We start from the raw sequence: 26,356 nt of genomic DNA, 5'->3' as shown, positions 1-26,356 counted from the left end.
GACCTGTATAACTATACGTATACATAAACTCGTAACAAAACGTGTAGTAACGTTTTTGATATATTGTAAAATATATAACTACCTATCTAAATTATTAATATTAATTCAATATTTAAAACTATTAACAGTGTTATTTTGTACACAAACACGCGCGGACGTGATTGTCGAACGTAATAAATTATTATAGTGTGTTCTATGCCCGCGAAATCATATAAAGCGTGCACCATGTATATATTTTATTCGTATATTTAAATGATTACGATAGGTACCTAATAATTTTCGACCGTACATTGTGTTAATTATAATGTAAAATCTAATGGGCTCGCGTTTTTTACTCTTTAGATAAAAGATTCGTTTGATCGTAAACGTGTTATCGTAGAAGGTGAATTATTAATCACTTTCTTTTCATTAGGTGCAGTTTCCTGAGATGATAAGTAGGATTAATGTGAAACCATGGCCTCGATATGGGTAAATGCTCATCATCAATTGTATATAATTTGTGTGTATATAGTACTATAATAGTGGGTGTGTGTTTATGTGTTAGTGTTAACACATATTTACTAATATAGTAATATACATACATATACGCATGTTTAAATGAATTAACATTCGTGTTTAATCGTCAGTTGATATAAACACAAAGCTCATTGACCATAAAAATATTTGCACTCGATTCCGAACTAACTCTTCAAGCGATACTAAATTAACATCGGAATATATTATTGTTTTTTTTTTTTTCATTCTTATATAGTAACACATTGTCGTATAAAACACCGATCGACGTTAGCAAAAAATTTATAAAACCGAGCGTGATTACAGCAGTCATTGAGCGGAGATCACAAATAAATTAAACTAAATGTTACTTAAATGAATATTGCAGTGTTTCATCAAAGCGATTTATGTGGGAGCTCAGAAATTATTTATGATTATTAACATTATGGTAATAAATAATAATAATAAAAAAAAAAACAAAGAACTAATAACGACATTGTACACCTATTCAAGTGATTATCATAAATACAATTTATCTATACATTAAACTAAACAATGTGTAGTATAATATTGAAAACTGTCTTTCGCTAATAGGTACGTGATACATCATATTGTGATATATTATGTGCATTGTGCATCTACAGACTTTAACTATATTGTAGTATAATAGCAAAATATAAAACGTTTAAAACTAAAACAATATATTACACTCATATAATGCAATATGTAACATGTAGATATGCACTTATTTTCTTTTTTTTTTCATTTCACACACGTGGGGTAATAAGTCATTGTTGAAACCGGAAATAAATAACAATTTTGGTTGCTACAGAGTACCCACAACGCAATTATTATGCATTTATGATGGTTTTATTATGTTATACATAATGATTAAGAGTAATTATGCACCTTTATCCAATTCACATCTACGAAACGATATCAATCGGGTAAATTATAAAATTAATTTTTGTTGTAATTCAATAAAAAAAACTCGATACGCACGTACCGCGTATAATGGGCACACTATTTCTATTATTATATTAGAATGTGGTGAGAATAAATGAGTGAGTATATTATTTATGTATATTTAACTTTTTTTCTCTTCAGAATTCCTAATTTTAGTGGGCGTAGTATCGTTAAACGATCGTTTAATAATTAATTCGTTTTGCGGCCGAACTCACGTGACGCGTGCTATATTATTGGTAATATAATATATTATGGTAAACCGTGAAAAAGGCGTGCAGTGTTAATCATACAGCGAAAAATTATAAAAATGAAAAAATAGACAATTGTTACTTATCGAGACCACTTGTTCCATAATATCTCATGTCAAACCTATCATGAAACGAACGCCCTCGTTAATATCGAACGTTAGATTTCGACGGTTATTGTAATAAATAATAATTTGTGTATCGCGCGAGCGGTCCAATACACGCATTACACACAAACTTATTTTTCCCGGCAAACATATAGTGTCGGATAATATTAAATACGCGGTTATTTTTATGATGTTTTTCCCTGTCCGCGAGCTTGAACAACCTTGGCAACAATTCGACTTTTAGACGATCCGAACGTTTCATCAAGTTGCACAAGACGCGCACTGTATCTATTGTATAATATATTCGCAAGCACGAATTTAATAAAAAAATGTCTGACAAAGGTATAAAATGCCATACATGTAGGGAAAAAATCATCACATTATTATTAACATTCCGTTTGATTGTATCGATTTTTTTTTCCGACAATATTGTCGGACCGGAAATTGTTTACCGGACGAAACGTTTTCATATAATATAAGCCGTACGCGTATATTAAAAATAATAATATTAAACTATAGGCGGTATATCTGCTCCGTAATGTATTATGATAAATTTTCTATAGCGAGTTCTTCGGATTTCGGAATGAAAAAAACATTCATCGTCGATTTCGACTAATTTGCAATTAACGACACAGAACCCGAGCCAACGTTAATAAAATCGACGCGAGAGAATTCGGTTTTACTTTTTTGTTTTTTACGGCCTCCAATACGTATGTGCTGCGTTTCCGGTCAGTTATATAGACAACCGCCGTAACGAAACACTAACGCAATAATTATACGCCACACACAAGTATATGCACACTTAGCGCTGGCCCACCGAGTCGCATACGCATATGGTTATATATATATATAGGTACACCGTAAAATACAGAGTGTTTCTCTACTTAGTGTTTATCCCTGGCAATAACTGTGTTTTCCGATTAATATTTTTGAAATGCGATTTTGGATACTCACATGGGAGTTTTTATGTTAATTCATAATGGTATTATAATATAGTACTATATTGTTTTCCGTTCACCTTGGCTCAAATAATTATTATGAGCAATTGAAATTCTCGTTTTTGTTATGATAAAACTATCGTAAAAGTCATTGAACGAGTTATAGTACTTCTATATCTCGATAGTATAAATGTTAATATTTTAAAAGTTGCAAAATGAATTGCCATTAAGTACACACTGCAAACACTTTTATATATTTTAAGTAGCAGTATGTTTAGCAATTTGGTTAATGCGCATTTCACGGCGGGATACTCTGTATACAGTATACAAAGCTAGTTGAGTGGGACACCACATGGGTTTCTGCGACTACATTCTAGGCGCCTCTTTCGTATTTATATGTATAAAAATAAAAACATTACATTTAACTCCACTTGATTTTTATTTCTATTGTATTTACTAAGAAAAGTAAAAAAAAATTAATAAATAAATCACGAGATTTGTTTTTATTTTTTTTTTTTTACCACATGACAACAATTACAGTGCACAAAGATTTTTTCTTATTTAGTACGATTGTTTAATATATAAATACACACTGAATTATAATATATTATACAATCAGTATATCAACTCTACAACATATTTACGTTTTTGATCGTACATTTAATAGTACGAGTACCGTCGCACAATTTTGATCATAAATAATTTAACTACATTCAAAATCGTTTGTCTGTTTTTATAAACATCCGAAATTGTTTTTTGCACTATATTTGTAAATTGATAAACGCGAAAAAAATCTAATCGTATTCTTAATAATATGTTTACTTGTGAAATAATACAATTATACCGTATGTAAATCTTTAAATTTCAAATCGGATATATTTAATGGTTTTTTTTTTTTTGTTCAGTTCAACTTCTTAAAAATGCTTCAAAATTATCTAATACAGTACATAAGTACTTACATATAGTATCAATGGATTTAATATTATCATAGTTTATACTTCATAACTAAGCTATATACTATATTATTATCATATTATTTACCTACATAAGTTGTACTTATTAAATAACTTTAATTTTCATACCTAGTGAATAAAAAGTTCTTGAGTTTGCGTGCCGGTTTTTGTCTGTTATCTTTACCCGTGTTGCAATGTGCTATTAATCATTAATCACATAGGTACTAGGTAGGTATTATATAATAATAAATCAACCGTTTAAATCTACCAGAGTTCACTTCAAATTTCAAATTTGTACGCAATAAATAATTAACACAAACAAACACTAAAAAAATACCTACACATCCTTGCATTAAGTGCTGTTAATTTAAAAGATAAATGTATACAAGATATAATCATACTATAGGTATATAGTTAATATAATTATATGATTTTTAAGTATTATAAAAATATTATTAAAAATTTAATTAAAAACATGGAAATACACTTCAGTAAATGCATCATTGCACAATGCGGGTGAATAATAATTGAGCAATACATTTAAGTAAACGCATTATAAAGGGTCCATTAAAAAATTTAAAACAAATATTGAACATAATATCATATAATACACGACTGTGTTTTTTATTATCATTATTATTATTATTATTCATTGAAGACTTTAACTCTAGTTGCGGACTTTTAATTGTTCTAATAACACAAATGCACGCCAAACAGTAAAATTAGTTTTAATTTTTACAGTTGTAAAACGTAGCGATGTAAAGTAGTAAAGTAATATAATTAATCAACATACGTGCACGACATCAACTGGTACAGTCAAATTGTAAAAATGTAAAAATGCATAGGATACTTTATAAGTCATACATTTATTCACAAACTTCATAGTCCTCACACGAGAAAATGAAAAACAACGAACACTACAAGTCCCGGAAATCTAATGACATATTTTTTTTATAATCGTATAAGTAAATAGGTAAATTTTTTTATGTAAAGTAGCTGCAGTGTGCCAATATGTTATGTTATATGCCTACGATGTTATCTTGTCGTATATTATCGAGTTTCTAACATACTTTTATCGTATATATTATATTTTTTCCAATAATCGTTTGTGTGCACTATCATAGCTCATGTGTCTTCCTACAGAAATCGGTGGTTTTTTACGTGCCTATATAATAGACAAACAGTGATAATTGGATCATGTCTCAATTATTAGTGAAACAATAAAATCGTTTAATCCCGCTGTAGACGATAAGAAGGATTTTTTATTTTATTATTTTAAACGTGTCAAAGTCATACCGTGATGTTCCCACGCGAGCGTCCTGCTTGTAGACAATGCGCAGCTCGTGTGACCCGAATATCGCACACGAAAAATAGAAAGAAAAAAACCAAACAAACAAATAAATAAACTCGCTATTACCATGACAAGACGATATACCTTCGCATCGTACGTACACCTAACCTACCTGCGCTCGCGCTCGCACACAAATACACATATGTATATTAAATAAATGTATTTTATTATTATTTATATATATATATATATTTCATGAGTTATAAGTGCTCGTGTGCGTGTGTGTGTGTGTATCAACAGTCACGAGGAGCCGTGCCGGCCTTGGACTCCCGCGCGAAGACCGATCATAATATAACGATTGTCGGCGACGTCGGCGTGTGTGTTGCGAAAATTTCATTATCGTTGAAATTACCCATTATTTATTTCATGCGAGTGTCAAATGAAAACGAAAGGCTCACGAAGAGCTTTACGCGATAGCAGAAAATTCGACAGACGGTTATGTACATATTCGAACATCACACCACAAGACGTATACTTGATCGTTTAATATATTATTATGGATAATAATGATGATAATTTTGATATAATATATGTGTATGTGTGTCGTGTGTGTATGCGTGGTGGTCGAAAAGACATAATATGTTGCATAACTTCGGATTGAGAACCCTTCGATATAGTTAAGATGTATTGTAGCTAAATATCCAAATGACTAAAAATGAATCAAATGTGCAGCGTATATTTGAAACTGTCTCACGGGAGCTGCTGACAGGTAAACATTTTGAAGTCAATAATACAGTTGTAGGTATCTACAGTGGCTTTTACTAGATAAGTCTTTGAGATCGTTTGTGAAAACGATTCCGAACAACGACTCGAATATGATCAAAACGCTAGTCGACGTTGGTTATAAGGTTCGTCATTTACCGTTATTCAGTTATTCCCTGAAAATAGATCGAGCAATTTGAGGATAATTTATATTTTTTTAAATCAAAATGTTGCACTCAAATTCATACAAATCGAACATTGTTGCTTTTAAATAGTCGTTAATCAAAAGAAAAAAAAATACCACACATTTATTATTATTAAAAACACTAGAAACGCATAGCAAAATAATGAAATATTTAACACTATTAGATCATAATACCATGTACAATATTTAAGTACAAATTCATATTATTGAATATTTATTATTATTATCATTATTTATTATTTTTTGAATATTATTTTATAGTGGTTAGCGTTGTATACTAATATAATATACGTAAATCTGTAAATGTATACACACAAAAAAGTAAGCTATTGCATTAGCCCTTCGAGTTACTTATATAGTTAGGACTTGGATAATTGTTTTGATAATTACACATACTCTGAAAGTATACATATATGTATAAGAAAAACGACAATGCGACTGTATTATATATATATATATATATTGATCCGTAAGTACCCAGTCGGCCATTAGTTTGTTGGTACAGCGATTAGGAATGAAAGGTATTGGTTTTTAATACAAATCTAACGGCGCTCGATCAGTGTACGGTACGACGTCGGGTGGCGACAAAAACAAAATAAACTTGTTTCGTTGTTGTAATAACCGTATACCTACTGTTGTAGGTCTAAACTGCTGCTGGGCGAAAAGAAAGATAAAATTCCTGTACATTTTATACACCATAATTTATTATACCGGCTAATATTTTTTTAAGGGTGGCCCGATGAATTATTATCGTTGTTTTTGTGATATGCAGTTATATACTTATACACATATTATATATATATATATATATATATATATATATTATATATACACAACACACCCAAAGTACCACATATAATAACATTATAATATTATATTCTACGATAATAACGTCTTCTATCGTACGGCATGACTAGTCTTTTAGGATAAAATAACTTAAATAACATAAAACAGTATAAAAAGTATTGTTTATTGACAAAATCCAACACGACAACAGTCAATACGGCCGATCTATTGAGTTATTCGGGTTATTGGCCACGGAATCATAATAATATTCCAGGCAATGTAAACTTTTACTCTCCTTAGACAATAAAAAATCAGATATTGTACATATGTAATAATATTATGCATATAAATTATAAGATTTGATAAAATTATACTATAATATGTTTCGATAATTACATAAAAATGACGCGTCGTTATTTATATCGTACAGGCTTAATATTCTAAAAAAAATTGATAAATAAAGATGATACGTCAATTAAAAGTTTTAAAAGTTTCAATCAAGACAGTAAAAAATGTGTTTTTTCTAAAATTTTAAATCGTATAAGTTTATCTTGTTTTTTTTTTACTTTTCATAAAATGAAATATGCTTGGGTAATACATCTACCTGAATGTCACGATAAAAATTAAGAGTATTACAAAATTTAATAAAAAAAAAAAGACGCACAGCTTATAAAAAACAAATAAGGTAGTTTAAGACAACATAGTTTAGTTAATGGTTAACTTAATATCCATTGTATATTTATAGTTTAAAACTTCAAATATTTATCACAGAATATTTTATATCTATACCTAGTTCTTTTTAAAGAATCTTTTAATTAACTTAGCAAACTTGCAACACATCTGATAAAAGTATTTAATTAAATAATTAAATAATTAAAAGTATCATCGCGAGAAATTGCACAACATTTATATTCAAACATGCCTAATAAGATCATACAATTTATTTATTTTTATCAATACATTATAATAAAACAAATTAATATTATTTTTCCAGTTATTATGATGTCATATACTTATCGTAATATCTATAATAATATTAAAAATGTATGAAATAATTTTTATATTTATGACTTTTGAGAATTACTTTTACATCTATCACATAATATTTTATTTTTTAGATTCTCAGCATCTTATCTTTGTTTTAATCTTTAGAACACTAAGTTTACCTTCATATAGGTTTTAAATCATTGGCAACATCATGTTGGTCATTGGCTTATTTCATTATTATTTAAGTCTGTTATTGATTTCTCAACACACCGACTTAGCATAGAATTTATGCATATATATATATATTTAATTTGTTCACAAAAATTGTAACAGTATTGTATAAAGTGATGTAAATGAAAACAAACCAAGTAAAATTAATTACTAATGGCACATTGCCAACGACCAAAAAGCAATGTGTTCATTAGTTGTCACGGCAATACTGGTAAATTTAAACTTCAAAACTGTATATAATATATAGTAGTTATGTACCTACTTATGTACAATAACAATGATGCACTAAAGCGCATATTATTATATTTACGCTTTTAATTTTAGGACCATTTATTGTGTTTTCTACGTCTTTGCTCGCATGCCTACAACAATGAAAGACGTCAGGTGTGTAGTTACCTGTCCATAGCCTATGGTTAATTGTAATTTGCACGCAGCGGTATTTATCTTAGAGGGTTTAAGCGTTATATTATTTGTAAATAATTAATCGAAAGCCATGGACCTTTTTTGGATTAAGTGGCTCTTGCCAGGCGATCATTTAACGAGGTGCGTGTTACATAGGTGCTTATATGGACACGAGATATTGCAGAATGTATATACAATTATTGTTTATTAAATTACATTATTAAAATATTAATCGTTTGATTTGCATTCTCAGAACAATCGGGGCGACCAAAGACATCGAGGCTAAAAAAAAAAGAAAGAAAGAAAGAAAAAACGATTCCCCGGGATGCACATGCTGAATTCTCACGATCATTTGGTACATTTCACCGTTGTGCAGACGTGTGCGTCTGTGCGCCCAAAATTTATGGCTCACACATGCTCCAGTTTAATATTAATGATAAAGAAAAAAAAAAGAAAAATAATGTACATGGAACGATTCCAACCGGCAACGTTTTATCTTATATATTATATATATATTATATCCACACGGAGACTTTACAATACGTGTGGTTTATTTATTTTTTTTTTATTGTATGCAATAAAGGAAATAACGAAAAAGGCAAACAATAGTATCGAGTTTAGAACAATGCAAGTTGACGTGCGATTTTTTTCACGAAAATATACGTATTCCTCTACTGCACGATATCAAACTTACTGCAGATCCCGGTCAACGTCACGATCCGGCCATAAAGATAATGACATTTCGAGTATACAGAGTGATTGCACTGAGTTTCGATGACCCGCGAGGATATTTATACCGAAATATACTGTTCGTTTAACGAGAATATTTCGTATCTCACTAGATATTTTTTTTTTTTGCACAAAAACCGAGAAATAAAAAATTAAATTAATCAAAAATTTTTTTTTCGATGAATGTAATATTTTTATACATCATCCGATACAATATAATAATAAAAATACGTATATTATATATTATGTAGGTGGTGACTGCGCCCATTGCAACTGCATTCTTCTGTATGCATGTCGTATACATATGTGGTTGTTCGTGTTAATTCTCGTCGACAATGGTTCTCGTGATTTTCAAATGGCGAATCAACAAGTTTAATTTTTTATTTTCATTTCTGTTCCAGGAACACCTATTTGGTTTTATTATCGTTTCCTCGCCGATACGAGTAGGGTACTGCACCGCGACACGTTCATCAGCGGATAACACGCAATATTAAATAGTCTACGCGTTCGAAATGCTGAATACTGTTGTGGAACTATCAAAAAAATAACATCGCAAATACTAAATAATAGTACTTCTCTACGTATATACATAAATTAGTATTTAAAAACAAAATTTTTATGTAAGACACCCAACCCATAGAAAGAGTTTTCTGAACATACAATTTATAAAATTATTAATCTAATATTGTAATTTATTTGATACTTATTATGTATTATAATATTATTTATTTTTTATATTATTATGCTATTTTAGGCGTTATACACGATGAATGTATTTCCGGTATCTACATGACATTAACGTGGAAATTAACGCCCGGAAACAGAACATTTAGGAGTATTAATTAATATTGTTGGTATTGGAATTTAATTTCTTCTAAATAATTAAACGGCATAATGTTTAACGTCTTGAAGGCCACGTTTCGAGACCACTTTTATTGGATATTTATTTTTTACCCATTTACTGATAAATATAAAGTATAAAGGTTCTCGAGTCACATTAATCATCATAGATGTTAATTATACTTAGTTTCACACACACAAATACACACGCGGGTGGCGGGTCTCATGTAGATATATAAGTAGGTATATATGTGTTTAATATTGAAAATACTATGAATAACAATAATAAATAAGTAATAATATACATTTTATTCTTAAAATATAAAGAGTTATAACTACATATTATTGTTTATAGTTATTTGAGATAGATATAAAGATAAATGTATGCAAAACTGCAAACTCAAATTTACTTAATTTAAATAAAATGATACTTAAATTACGAGTATATTTGAATTAATTCAATAAAATGTTGAATCTTTATTTTTACTTAAGATTTTCTATTGTAAAGTAGTATTTTAGGAAAAATATAAAACAATATATTATGTTATTCTTAGATACATATTAATTAACATTTTTTAATGATTTATCATTAAATTGTAGCTAATAACATTCATGACCTTGTAACAAGGAGATCCATTTGGTTTTTGGAGCTATATTTATGTCATTTAACTATATGCAACCGTTATTAGGTGTGGTTAGGATTTAAAGATTTAGTCCACAAAGAATTAAGTAAAATAATAAAAATGTTGAACTTGAGCCAATATATAATATTCTATTAAACTATTCTTTATTTAATGAAAATTATCTGGTAAGATTCAGTGTAAAATTTAAAAATCGATAATACCAATACCAAATATTTTTTGTAGTATAAGGTATTTATAGGTACCTTAATTATTATAATTACTATAACAATGTACTTGAGAAATAAAAAAATATATAAGTGTATAGCTTTTTTTATTATTTTTGTTGGAAAACATATACTTGAAAAAACCTTACGTTTTAAAATATAAATGAAATAAAATAATAAAACTTTTCAAAAAATGTCATAGGTGTACATATAGAATAAATCTAAAAAAATAATACATTATCACATAATAAAATACATAAATTCTATATACAACATTTAATGTGGTAATATAAACATTATTTTTTCAAATGAAAACCACACTTTTTACTTGAACTTTTCAAGCTTTTAAGTTTTTGGAAAACTTAGCTATATATAAATCGAAATTTAAACGAGTAATAGTTTTTAAGTTATTAATCTATTTCACATAGGATAATATTACATAACAATATAGATTTAGAAGACAAGCTGGCTATAAAGTTAAAGTTATAGATACTACTTTTTGTTGGAATTAGCATAGTTTAAATGTACCTAATGTATAAAAAAAAACAGAATCAAGAAGTGCAAATTAAATAATTTATTATTTGTATCGTGTTCATTAGGGTTTATATTATATATTTAGTGGAAACAAAGTAAAAACGATAAAAATATAGATTAATTTTTAATCAAGTAGATTCGGGTAATATAACTACAATATATTATACAAAAATATTCTAGGCAACAATTGAGATTTTATCCCAGTTAACTATGTCACCACACTTTTAATTTTTAATTTTTTGGTCACAGTTAATTATTGTTGTTATTCTATGCATTTAGAACTCTCTTTCTAAAGCAGTTATAATATAAAATATTTACATTTTTCAGGTTTTTGCTTGATTTATACTATATGATGAATCTTTGTGTAAAATGTTAAGTTTGAATAATTATATCATATATATACGAATTTAAATTTTTTAAGTTTCTACCTATTTATGGAAAGTGCATCATAATTTTGATAATTAATAAATTATGAGTGAATAAGATCATGTGTTGAAAACAGCTAATATTATGGGCTCAATTTTTTTGCTATTCTGTGCTATTCCGGCTTAATTAATAATTGAAATTTTAAAATCCGAGGAAAGCAGTAAATAGAGATATGAGAAAAACCAGAAGAATTTCTTCATTTAAAGATACACAGCAGTGATGTTTGAACTTGGCCTACAAACAGCAGTGTGATCAGATATATATATATTTAAACTTGGAAGATACTAATAAAATTATTAAGAAGTAAAAAACAAGACATAATAAACTGGTTAATATGAATTATCAAAAAAAAAAAAAAACATTGGTTAAAAATATTTGTTTTATATAATTAGCGCGTATTTACCGTGAAGATAATAGGTCCAAAGTTTGCATAGTTACCTGTTAGGTAGGTAGAAATTTTATTTGGGCACTTGTAGATTTCTGTAAATGCTTAATATTATCGATAAATGTAAATATACTCGTATATGTAACCGTTTGCTTAAATAGTGCATCATTATGTTTTAAAAAGTATAGTTTAAAGTTTAAAATTGTAATAAGAACTCGTGCTAATTTAGTTGTTATTATAGAAATAATTAATAATAAACTGAATATTAAATATCAATTTAATAATTATTTATAAAAATAGCCGTTGAGCGTATTTATATAGTATGTTAACTAAGAATAATTATTGTGATAAAAAAAAAACACCATTCAGACAAATAAATTGCACACACACACACAAAATACTATGTAAAAGTTATGTGGATTTGATTTGATAAGTTTAAATAAGATATAAAATATCTTGTTTTAAAATACAATACCATGAAATTTAATAACGAACGATTTTTTAAAAATATTAAATCAGATTTGTTTAAGTTTAATTACAAATTATTATCATAATTATTGCTTATCAGTGTTTTTTATTTATATTCCTTGTCACATATTGACATAATATTGTATACTACAAGAAATATACGAGTATATAGGCATGAACACGAAATTCCTTTCTGTGAAGAGTGCTTAAGAGTTAAAATTTATTTCTACTCCTTTATTGGTTCTCATTTGAAACAACTTTTAAAACGTTAATAGTTTAACATCTTTAGAGCAATCATAATTGATTATCATTAAACTCTTAGTGTACACGATTATGTACATAAGTACAAAAATACCATATAACAAAATTAATTGCTAAATTATATATAGGCAGGTATGTGTTAAATGTTTAGAAGATGATAGTTGGATTTTATTTTTTTTATAGATACACAATATACAAGTTGTTTTAATAATATACATAGGTATATTTCTATATCTTTAATACAGTAATATACTAAATGTTTATATACTTTTATAGGTGCTTAATATTCACTTGATTCATGACTTACAATTTATCATTTGCCAACATACCCATATACAAACAAGTATAACTTTCACCGTTAAAAATTAAACGAATCTAAAAAATTAACATCATTACATAATATAATTTTACATAAACTATCGAAAATTATTTTCATATTAAAATGTGCGGAATCATTAACGTGTTAATAATAATAGTTATAATACAAATATGGGGTATAAATGATCTGAATCAACAGGAGAGATGTCGAGAGCACTAATCTAAAAGTTAATTTTTTACAATTATTAGAGAAAAGATACATTTTTGTATAAGTATCCAAGATTTCTTTTAGCCGTTGTTCAATTTCATTGCACGTATGAGCTCTTAAAGCCTCTGGCTACCATAAAACACTATACTTATGTATTAAGTAGGTAGCTATTTCGTACTTTACATAGTGTGATCTGAAATCTATCGTATTAACCTCAATACATATCGTAAATACTTTATACGTAATACATGTATATTTAATGTTGATACCCGATTTACATTATCCTAAACATACCATATAGCTAGTTTATAGGTATATAGTGATTTTAGGATATAGGTATATATTATGTTTATAAGCAATAAAAAAATATAAACATCCAAAACAATTTTACGACCAAAATAACAAACAGCAATGGTTTTACAATTTTAATATCTGATCAAACGATCCGATTATAATTCTCAAATATATTATTGTTTATAATTTATATTGTTGTATAAGTATAATATTTATGGTGTTTTGTGAAACTATTTTTTTTTTTTTTAAATAAAAGTCTATAGTTAAATTATATAATACACTGTACGACAAACCTACTTATTGAGAAAAAAAACACGAAGGGACATTTTAATCATATTTATTAATAAAAATGACTCCTAAGTATTAATATTTGTTCAGTTTAATAATTAATAGTATAACAATAATTATTGTAACTTATAAAAAAAAATGTGTAAACAATATTTAATATTTACGATTATTAAATTTCTGTGTATATAGAAAAATGCTTATAAAAATTATGTATCTACATCATTCTATATAGTACATACAAGTTATAAGGTATGTAATATGTATATATTATACATATATATATGTATATATAATATATATTGTATAAGATATATTACAATTCAAGAATAAAATATATTTTTTTTTTAGTTCTAATGAACCAATTTTTTTATCATTGTAATATTGACCGTATGAACTTAGCATATTATAACTGATAATAACTGTCATTTTATCTGATTAAAGTTTTTAATGTGTTATCATCTAAAAGGAAATGAAAAAAAACCTGTCTATTAAATTGGAATTATCGAACACATACATATTATATCATACATTAATACCATTACAGACACAAATACACAATACCTACAGAGTAATGTTGTATTTACTAGAACTATAATTACATAAATTAGTAATTATATGTTAAGATAGAAAACTGCCTGGAGATTTAAACGAAAAAATATGTTTTAATTTTCATTACCCACATCATGTTCCATCAAACAAATCCAAGTAAATAAAAAAAAAAGTAATTTTATGGAACTAGGTATTTGGGTTAAATCATTTTTAATATTTTCGGGTGTAATAATAACAGAAATAATTGTAGTTATAATAACTATACTATAATTATAGGTATTAAATATAGGCTCAAACATAAAATATTCATAAACCCTACATACAAATATCTTGATGATATTAATTGTTTTAAATATATTACAAATACATTTCTGACAATCATATTGCTTATGATGGACTTTATATATGAACAAGTAAATTGTACATCATCATGCAAACTGTTTGCCGATTACTCAATATTTGCCATAATATTGTTCAAGATAAACATATAAAGGTAACCTAAATTTATGGCGCAGTAACTTATGTTTTAACGAATATTGTTTATGTTCATTAATTTGTAGTAATATTAAATATTATTTTTTATAGTCAAGAACTAACAAGGAAAATTAATATTATTTATCGTATTCGTAAGAATAGATAAAATAATATATTTTTGGTTATACTGGGGTAAAATATTAGCCAGTAAAATTGCATAATTCGACATAATAACATGTACTATACATTTTTTTTGTTTTTTATTTATATTTACTTTTTTTTGTTATAATAATTATTTATACAAATATTTTTAATCGTTGAGCTGTATAAATTGAGATATTGGAAGCTATTAAAAATTAAAAAAGAAAATGTACTATAACTTATTAAAAAACAAACCACATGCAGTTAATATAAATCGTATTATGACTTCAAATATCATGAGAAATAGAAATGAGATTAGGTTAATCGAGGAATTATAGCCGTTATATATAATAATAGAAGAAAGTACAAAAAATACAATATATACGAGTATATATGTTTGTTTAAGTAAACTAAACACAAGTATTTATTTTAAAGATAAAAATATTATAGAATCTTTTTACAGTGAGTACCTAATCAATTGTCAAGAACTATTAACAAATAAATATACATTTTCATTTTTCATAAATATGATAAAAACTAGAAAAATTATAATGCGAAAATGTCTCATATCTAATTAGATATCCATAAAACAATCTCAAATAGAACGGCAAAAAATATTAATGATACCCTTCATGACGAGTCATTAGATTTTTTAAAATAATGATATGTATAGAAGTATTAAGTGTTAATTTATACCTAATTAATTATTAAAAAAAATATATTAATAAATTTACTTTCACACCCATTTATCGATAAGTTTATACAGAACGTTCAATGCAAAAATATATACAATAAATGAAATATAATCTAATATACACATTTAAATAATTATAATTTGTATTATACTTATAAAAACGTTATTTTGAACTCTTACATTACTACTACTTTATGTAATGTTGTTTTTTAAATGATAAATTATAATTTATTATTATTATTATTTTATATGTTGTTAATAAATGTATTTACATTTTGATTTTATGTATTTTTTATAATAGATATTTTCAATTATTCAATTTTTTTTTAATGTATTTGTTTAAGGAATGTATTTTGGGAATATAAAAGTTTTTTTTATAAGATGAAAATCACCCTTTTTTATTATTAATTGTTATATCATATTTTAATTAATAAGTACCTATATAAATCTGTTCACATTTCATAATTTTTTAAAACTTTTTTAAATATAATATGTACTTACAAGATATTACAATAGCTTAAATTAAATATTTAGGTACAATATATTAATATTTTATGTACAATTATTTGGTATTATGGATAAGTATATTTTTCATTTACACATTACCACATAATTCAAAAACTAATCTTTTATATTTCGATTAGATTTGGTTAAATAAAATGATTTTCAAAAGAATTAATTTGCAGTAACAGGTGGTTTTCTTTTAAAAAAAAATAAGTTTGTATCATCACATATGATGATTCTTAAATGGTGTAAAAATTTAATTATTTGATAATAACACCCCTTAATATATTTAAATATTAAAAAATTGGATATTATTAAATTCGCGGATTAATTAAAAGGGAAGAGTTAGTTTAGCATAGGTTTTGAATCATCCCATACAAATATTTTAATACTAGAAATAAACAGTAAAAATATGAAATTTATTTTTTATTTTTTATTGTTTATTTGAAAGAGTCATTAACTTGTAAGTTATAGTAAATACTAAGTAACTTATAATGCACAAATTAAGTGATTATCCGAGGCCGAAGCTTGCGTTGGCTAAACAACAGGCGCGTGCTATAATAATACGTATAACGTCCTCGTTTTCGCGTAAAAAAGTAAATAAAATAAATACACTTTTATGAGTGAAAATCATATATGTATAAATTTTAACTTAACAATAGATAATATGTATTTTGTAATGAACTTGTTATAATTTTCATTGAAATGTATGGCTAAATAATGCGTATATTTTTTTAACATTGTTCGCGATAGTTTTAGGTAAATTAACACTTATAAATTATTATCTACTTATATTATATACTTAGTTTTATAGTAATAATTACAGTTTATCATTATATGCGAGTAATTGCTTGTATATCAATTATGTCTACTGATAAATTTACCATCACATACATACATCCCCGAGTTAATTTCGAATACGTTTGCTAAAGGTTATATTTTGATGGCCACAGATCATGAATGAAAATACAAATTATCGAGTCTATAGTTGTATAATCAGTAACGACTGAAGAGGAATATAGTTAATTTCTTATCAATTAAAATATGATTAAAAAAGATATCTAGGTACGTACAAATCGGTTTACTTTGGAATAAATTGGTTCGAAAAAAGTATAATCTGCAGTTATAAAATTATACAGTTATTTATTATAATTTTTTTTTCATATTTAATTTTTCAATAAATCATATAGGTACAACAACAAGATATTAAAATTATATTTTCCGATAAATTTGGTAAGTAGGTGGTACCTATATAATATTATAATATTGTTTATTGACGATGATTTCGAAAGAAAACATTTATAGTTTCATGTTTACATCTAAAACTAGGTATCTCATACCTATTCACTCTAACTGCAGGTAGGTATATATATTATAATAAAAAGTCAGTTTGATGAAATGCGAATAAAATCAACAAAAAAAAAAAAAAAATAGCCAGTTTATATGACATTATTTCAACGGATCGAGAAAAGATCCATACTGGATTGTGTGTGTACCTATAATAAAGGTCGTGTCGCGTGTACGATTTTTGACTTTGTACTCTTAGCGAAACCTTTCCATAGAGTCAATTAAGAAGATTGGGATTTGGGAAAAAACTGCGGGAACGTCGAGTAGTTATACCTATATCGTAATGTATTATTATTAGGTACCCGAGTACTTACCGAATACGGTTTCGAACTCAAATCGACTGGACACCACTGGGGCAACGACGACAATAAACGTGACTTTGGGTAATCGGAATCGTACAAACAACGACGGACGCAGCATAAACAGTAGTAACAAGCACACGGGAGAACGCACGTCGCCTCGCGACCATCGCGGAACTGAACGTATTGTGGTACTGATACTCGGGCACGCTGCCGGTGCGCCCCGTCGTCGTCGTCGCCGCCGTCCCCCCCACACCCTTTCACGCGCGGCTTTTCTAAATTTAGCGCTGACGTCAATTCCCGGCGCTCCGATTGGTCGACACGGCGGCCCGCCGGCCAAACCTATTGGCCGGGCGGCCAGCCGGGGTTTGGCGGGCAAATTCGATTTTGACCGTTTCACACGGCCGATTGTCACGTGCAAATGCACACGCACACGCACGCGCCCGACTCGGCGAGCCACTTGCACGCGCGTCACAGCCCGCAGTCACTTTTCCCGTCGATGTCTTTCGCGGGTATATACCTAATAATTGTAAGGTACCTACCTATTGATAACGATTACAATAATAATATTATAATCTACCTCCTCCGAGATTATAATATGTACCTATAATACGACCACGACAAATAATAACAAACGAAAGAAATAATTAATAATTTAGTGATAGTGTAAGTAGCACGTCAGTATATACCTATGTAGTATTGGTAAATAATAATGACGTACCTATGTGTACATTGTATACTTAAGATGCGATACATAATATACCTAAGTATCACGCTTACCTGTATGTATTATATAATCTGTACACCTATAGGTAAAATGTACTTACCTACGATATATGTATTTACCTAAACCCTACCTATAAGTTTAGCTATAGTGCTAAACATTGTTTATAATATATGCATATTATATCCCTACCATAATAAATAATAATATTAGGTATATGGTATATATCTGTGGCACTGATACGAACTAATCGCGATGACACCGACATGGGTAAATCCGTTAAATTTCCTTGAGTTGTGGGCATATTATACATAAATGTATAGATTATCTATATAATACTTATATACCTAATAGTTATCTAAACAAATACATTGCAAAAAACAAACCGATATATTTAATCTATTTGTTATAATATTTAGTTACTATCGTGAATGTATTATTTAATCGTTAAAGTAATAAACATAAAAGTGCACACACTTCATAAGTATTGTTTTCTAGAAATATGATTAATATATATTTTTTATTTAATAGTATTTAAAAAGTTATATTGTATTCAATTTATAAATCGATCCTTTAAGTTTCATACACCTAGAAAATAATATAAGCATTTCTAAATAATTTATGGAACAATTCACAAATCACAAAAAGTATTATACGTTTAATCAGAATTACTAGTTTTGGATAGGTTGGGCTATCTTTAGGCAAATTAAATAATAAAATAATAAAAAAAATAATCACATAGTAAGTACCTAATAATAAATAAACAAATATCTAAAAAAATACAAATTAATACTTAACAAATAAGATATTTAAAGTAGTAGGTAGGTATATTAAATTATAAATTGTATACATTATTAGTATATATATTGCTATTGGTTATAAACTAAAATGAATAGATTTTTAAATAATACATGACGATATTGGTGCAAAGATAAATCTAGAGATTCAATAATCTATAATATTATAGATATCACAATTACTATTAACTATTAAATACAGTACCACATAAAATTGTATAATATATTTATGTACCAAATGCCAGCTAGCTATTACAATATATTATGAAGGATAAAGGCATTCACCTATAATCTATATTATATCTACCACTATAAATACATGTTCGTACGTGTTTATCATATTTTTCAAGGTAATATGAGCCAACCAACAAATTTGATATTTACCATAATGCTTGTACGATAATATCTATATATATCGCATTAATATGTCACTGTGTCAGTGACACTATGCGCTATCAAGAATTTTGTTTTTTTGGTTCAATTTTTTTTCGTGCACCTACGGTTCTTTTATATAGTTCTTTAAGACAAATATTAGGTATATATTACGTATTTTTGTCATTGTAAAATTAATGAACGAATATGATACGTGAATGGAAAATAGGTTTATTGTACATTAATCATTTGAAATTGATGCTACAACTCGAACTTATTTTTAGCAACTTGCAAAATAAAAGGTTTACTTTAAATATTATACAAATATTGTACTTACCTATATGGCGACGCTAAATTAAATTAAAAATATAAACTATACCTAACTATTGTAGTTTTCATTATACATAAATGATAAGATTATAGGTACTTACATCAACCATTAGTAGGATTTATTTGATTTAATGACAAAATTATAACCATTATAAAAATAAAAACATTATTTCATATTTATAAATACATTATTTTAATTTTTATTAGTTCAGTTAGTTGTCAGTTGTCACCCGTATTGTTTAATGTTCTTCACCTATAATAACGAAATAATAAAAGCTGTAAAATGTGCAATTTTAATATTTTTTTTTTGTGTTAGGTACTAAATTTCAATTTAATAAAAGCTTGTATTAAAGACGAGTCGTGCAAGTATATTCAAAATATAGCCGATGCATTGATGCATATACCTAGCAACAGTTATAGGCTAGTGTAGTATCGAAGTAACGTATATATGATATGCTAAACATACTGTACACTATTTCTGTCTACTGTCTAGTCATGCATTAGGTATACTTGCTATTATATATTATAACCAAGTCCGTACTCAGAACAAATTTTCGAGGAGGGGGGAGTTATACACAAATCTAAGTAAATGGTGTGTAAAACAATGAACATTTTTTAAGCACGTTTGCGCAATGCAAAAAATGTTTGGGAGTGAGGTTTAACTCTTAAACTTCCCTCTCAGGTAGAGTCTTTGATTATCACGATAATATGGTCAGTACTAAGTACAATGACTTACAAATGTATGTATGGTCAAGTTTGTTAAGTGGTAAACAATAATACTATTATTCATCAGTTGGGTTTAGTATTTTTCAAATTTGTAATTTTCTTTCCATAAATAGATAGCAGTCTGTTCGGTGACGTAGTTATAAACTAATTAAACAATTTATAATATATATATATGTATTATTATATTACATATTATATTTTATGCATTTTGTATACACCAATTACCACCACTGTCCAAAAGATAAAATATAACAATAGTAGATTTGTCATTCCGTACAGGTTAGTAAAATAATAAAATATTTTATAGACTGATTAGTTTAGCTTAACCTTTAAGGCGTAACATATTATTGTTTCATACATGAACTCTTATTGCAGCCAAGTGCTACGTGCAGTACATATACGAGTACCTATATATTATATATTATATTATATACCATTCGCTAGGTTATGTATAATAACGAGAGTTTTTCAACAGATATATCATATAATTTATATTATATCGTTTGAACTTTGAGTCTTTGAATTTTCGACTTTTCTCAATAAAACGAATAAAATTACATAATGATATACTAAATTGAATATTGTTGTAAGATTATTACTTAGTATATTTTAACTGCTATACCTCGATATGTATAAAAATATACTGCTAGCATAATCACAGGTAACGAATTTGACACACAGTTTGAGACATATAAGAGATAGGATTTTTAATTGGCCACGATGTGCGCGGGTCCAGCTAGTTAAATAAAATTATATTTTATTAGACGATCTCGCGTATTATAGTGTTTTAGGTACATATATTATTATGTATAAGAAAATCTTCAGTTTGTCAAAATCGAATTTTGCTAAATTGACGATGATGACACCACCAAAAATAGATTTTTCGCTCAGACTTGCGGAATCTGACGTTGCAAATCAATATAATATTTTATGCTATTATGAATATGTATAATATATACTTGAGTATTGTTGTATAATATACGGCGTATAAACAAGCCGGTCAAATATATACGATCCACCACCCCCGCCCGTGCAGGTGGTACGCGTCTAGGACTCGTATATTATTACTATATTTTGACCGCGGAGACGAAAAACCGCTACACGGACGTCGGACAGCGACAGTACCTATTCTTGGAAATTATTATAGTTTTTCATTTATTTTTTTTTTTTATACCCGATATTTGTTTATAGACAAGAAAAAAATTCGATTGTCGCGTAAGCGCTGATTTTATTTTGAATATTTTTTCTAACCATTACTCTTAAATACGTGTTGCAAATACGGCTTGCTTTGCAATATTGAAAACTCGACTATCGATTCGGACTGCTATGTTTCGCTATAATTTCAACGTGTGTGTGTTTTTTTTCGGATTAAAAATATCAACAAATTGTACGCTCTGGAGGAAAAATAATGAAGTCATTCAATGATATTATGATATTATATATATATTTGATGCCTGCTGTGTTAGAGGTATTTTATTTCAAACTTTCTTTACTCACATGAAAAACATTCTGAAAATGAACAGTGCACTACAATCCACTTGTAAAATCAATATAAAAATACTCATATATAGGTAAACATTTTTAAAGCTATAACAACAAATGGGGAACCATAAGCTCCTACACGAGAGTAGAAGGTAAAAAATTACATACGTTAATTCCTACATATGTGATGTGTTAATTCCTATATGGTGGAAGAAAAGTACGTATGTAAGTTTCTACACTACGGAAAAAGATATATATATATGTAAAAAAATTAAACTGTATTGTATAATATAATATTATAATTTATAGGTAATCAAATTAATGGTACGAAAATAATATAGAATGTCCCATAAACTGCGCAACTTTTTAAAAATTAATAAAACAGTTATATTTAAATCAAAATATATAAAAATAAATGTGTTTCGATTGAAATATAACTGTTTTATTAATTTTTAAAAAGTTGCACACTTTATGGGACACCCTATATAATATATAGTGGAATATATAATACTAGTATAAATTTAGTATATTTTTTTTATAATTATCAATATTTATGCATATGTACCTACCTTTTTTTTTTACCGGGAAAGAATTTACATATGTATTTTTGACCTGTTATTAGATCTCGTGTTGAAATTTACATTCACCCAATAAATTATATCATAAGGGAAGAAAGTAAGTATAACCACTTTGCTGTATAGTATAGGATTCGAGTGTATCTATTATTGTCGAGTAGAGAATTGTAATGGATGTGTTAAATTTAAATTCATCGTTGTGTACGAAAAACGATTCTTAGTAGAGATGATTTATCAAATCATAATCATATATATTGCTATTAATTAATAAAGTTATTAATATTATAATTATTATTAGTACTACACAAACAATAAATAATAGTCAATAGTATAACATGAATCTTAATATGCTTAGAAAATGTTATAAAATATAATAATATAAGTATTAGTTTAATGTCTTCACGGAACACATTTTTAGATTTTTACTGGAAACAAAAACTAATAAAACCGTTATTATTCTTTCTCGATTTTGGTTTAATTTTAAACTTCAATTATTTAAATAATAAATAAATAAAGTTAATATATTTCTTAGCTCAAAAAGATTTAAAATATTTTTTTTAAATTTTACCATGTATAGAAATATATTGTGTACAAATTTTTCTTGAATATTTCAAGTATCTACAGTTTTTTTTTTGAATTACAACAAAATAAGAACATTTATTAGTTTGCTAAGTTAAGTTATAATATATTTAATACATAATACATAATATTATATAGGTAGGTAATAGGTATGTATAATATATAGTTGATATGATGTTATATAGACAAATACACATATATAAAATGTATATGTTGTGTACAGTGTGTATAAATTATAGAGACATTTCAAATTGAATCACTGCAGAAATGTATTGACTAATTTCAATGGATTATATTTTGACAAGACATTTTAATTGTAAATTAATTTGAACGTATTCAGGAATATTTCAAAACTTTTGATTATGCAATATTATAATACTACTCAGATTGTTTCTATTCAAACTAAATAATTTTAATTTCTGAAAGATGCATTAAGTAATATTCGATACATTCCTCTCAATCTACTATAGCGATGGAAAAATATTCAATATTCATGTTAAAAATATGTATAATAAAATAAATCAGTAGTTTTAATAATGTTTATATAATTATATTATAGGTATATAATCTAGGTACTATACATATAATATTGATTTGCTGTCTTAACTGGTGATAGTATTAATAAATTGCTCTATAATTTTTTCAAGCATTATACCAAGTGATCAATAAATTTATTTTTTCTAATAATAACCTATGTACGAATGAATCCTGAGCATATCAGAAAGTCATTAATTCAACTATTAAAATAAAATAAAATTCTTAAATGATGTCTGAGCTCTCGTCGAATGACATTTCAACATTTGGAATTTAAAAATCATATATAATATTATATAGGTACTCCAATACATTATGTAGGGGTGTATGTAAGTTCCCACACAAGACATAGTTGGTAAAAATTAATCATAAACATAAGTTCTTACACGAAAAAAAACTGCAGCAGTATATTATTAGTTTCCTACATGAAAAAATCCCCTATAGTATAATACGTAAGTTATTACATGAATAAAAACATTTTAAATGTGATATTTCTTACGTACAAAAATATGTTCTTTATTCAAATTTAAAACTAAAAATGTTAATGTAGTTGATGTGGTTTAATTGCTTTTGTTTTTTTGTCACAAAAAAAAACGTCTATAACCAATTTTTCATAACCGTTGGCCAATGGGAAATCAATTCAACAAAGTGGATTATTCATTCTGTTGTTAAGTTTTATAAATTTTTAATACGAGCATGTAGAATGTAGATATTAAATAATATTATATTTAAAATGTTATATGTTATTGTGTTTCACATGTCTTGCAAATACAAAAATGAATGTATTTATGCTATTTAGCTTTATCTCAGTGTATATAATATAATTATATAAAATATGAGTGTATTTTTATTCACATAGGACACATACAGGACATTTTTTTTAAGAACTTAGATATTATGCAACCGTTTACCTGCAGCTATATGTTTCATGTACAAACTAAAATCTAAATTCTTCTTTATATTAAATCCCTTACGCAAGGCCACGAATCGTTGTACGCTACGATTTAAGAGACACAGGGCAATCATTATGCGCACACCATTCTTTGTTCATAAAATTAATTGCTAGTGACCCACTTTTTTTTTTTTTTGTTCTTAGCTTAATTTTCATCTCAATTTGATGTATTTATACCTACTTATCGTTATTACACGTGTGACTCTACATAATATAGCTTTATTTATATATTACAATTATTGAAAATTATTATATCCATGATATAAATTTAATGATAGAGTCGTTTCTTCGTTGTTATTACTTGAGCTAAGAATAGGAATATACTAAAAATTATCCTTAAATATAAAAAAAACTTCGTTATTATATTTAATAAACGCTGATTAATTTTGATTTTTATATAAAGTTTAAAAAAAATATAACAATAATTTCATCACGAGATGAGAGGTTTACGTATTAAATTATTATTTAATAATTATTAATATTGTAAAAAATGGTGTGTATAAAATTAATTATATAGGTACGTAAATAGGTTCCATCTAATGAATATAAATTTTTGATTTCAACTTCACTATTAGAGTAATACGTAACAGGAGAAAATGTAAAAAATTTAATATATATTTTATAAGCGCGTACTCAATAAAATAAAAAAGTATATATTATATTGACTGTTATAATATAATGGTGCTGAATGTACATTAATATTGAATACCATTCATTTAGGACGTTGATATAAATTGTTTTAAAAGTCTTTAGACGCGTATTCAATATTTCATTATAACTAAACATAATATATTATAATATTATACATATATTATTATGTATGTTTATTTTAGGTACTCATTAATTAAAATACCGATAATTATTGTTCAAGCTATATTGTTCGTGTATTATAATATGTACACATATATATTATTATAAATAGGTACATATGTGTCATCAAACTAGAAAAAAAAAACTATTGCGATATTATCTCAATTATAAAAAAAAATTCATTATAATAGGATGCGTAGTACAGTAAATAATATAATATTATAAGCCCAATATACCCCGTACATAATTAAAGAGAAACCCAATATATTATTTTATGTTTACATACGTGTCACACAATCCATAAAAGTCACAACTCATAAGACGTCATAATAATAATAATTCCTCTCATACGGATGTATAGGTGTCTACATATTTGAACAACTGCAGCAGCACGCGCGCTCGTGTCGTTTAATAAGACATGATGACAACAGCTATTCGCCATTAGTACCCTGTCTACAGAAATTGTATTTTTTCTAGTAAACATATATACACTAATGTATCTAT

General features: G+C 26.7%; 1 protein-coding gene across 2 annotated transcripts in view; it reads right to left on the bottom strand.

Moving 5' to 3' along the window:
* LOC114131818 (activating transcription factor 3) overlaps nt 1-18,185 on the bottom strand; it is a 29,151-nt gene extending 10,966 nt beyond the window's left edge. Inside the window, exon 1 of one of the 2 annotated variants that reach the window (XM_050202300.1) lies at nt 17,987-18,185. The gene's annotated coding sequence lies outside the window, so the exon portion shown is untranslated. The remainder of the gene's footprint in view (nt 1-17,986) is intronic. The other variant, XM_027997125.2, reaches the window with a different exon arrangement.
* Nucleotides 18,186-26,356: the final 8,171 nt, after the last annotated feature.

This window comes from Aphis gossypii, chromosome 1 (genome assembly GCF_020184175.1).
Source record: "Aphis gossypii isolate Hap1 chromosome 1, ASM2018417v2, whole genome shotgun sequence".
In the NCBI taxonomy this organism is placed as follows: domain Eukaryota; kingdom Metazoa; phylum Arthropoda; class Insecta; order Hemiptera; family Aphididae; genus Aphis; species Aphis gossypii.
The sequence above is the reverse complement of the archived record's forward strand: the minus strand, read 5'-3'. Positions and strand labels throughout refer to the sequence as shown.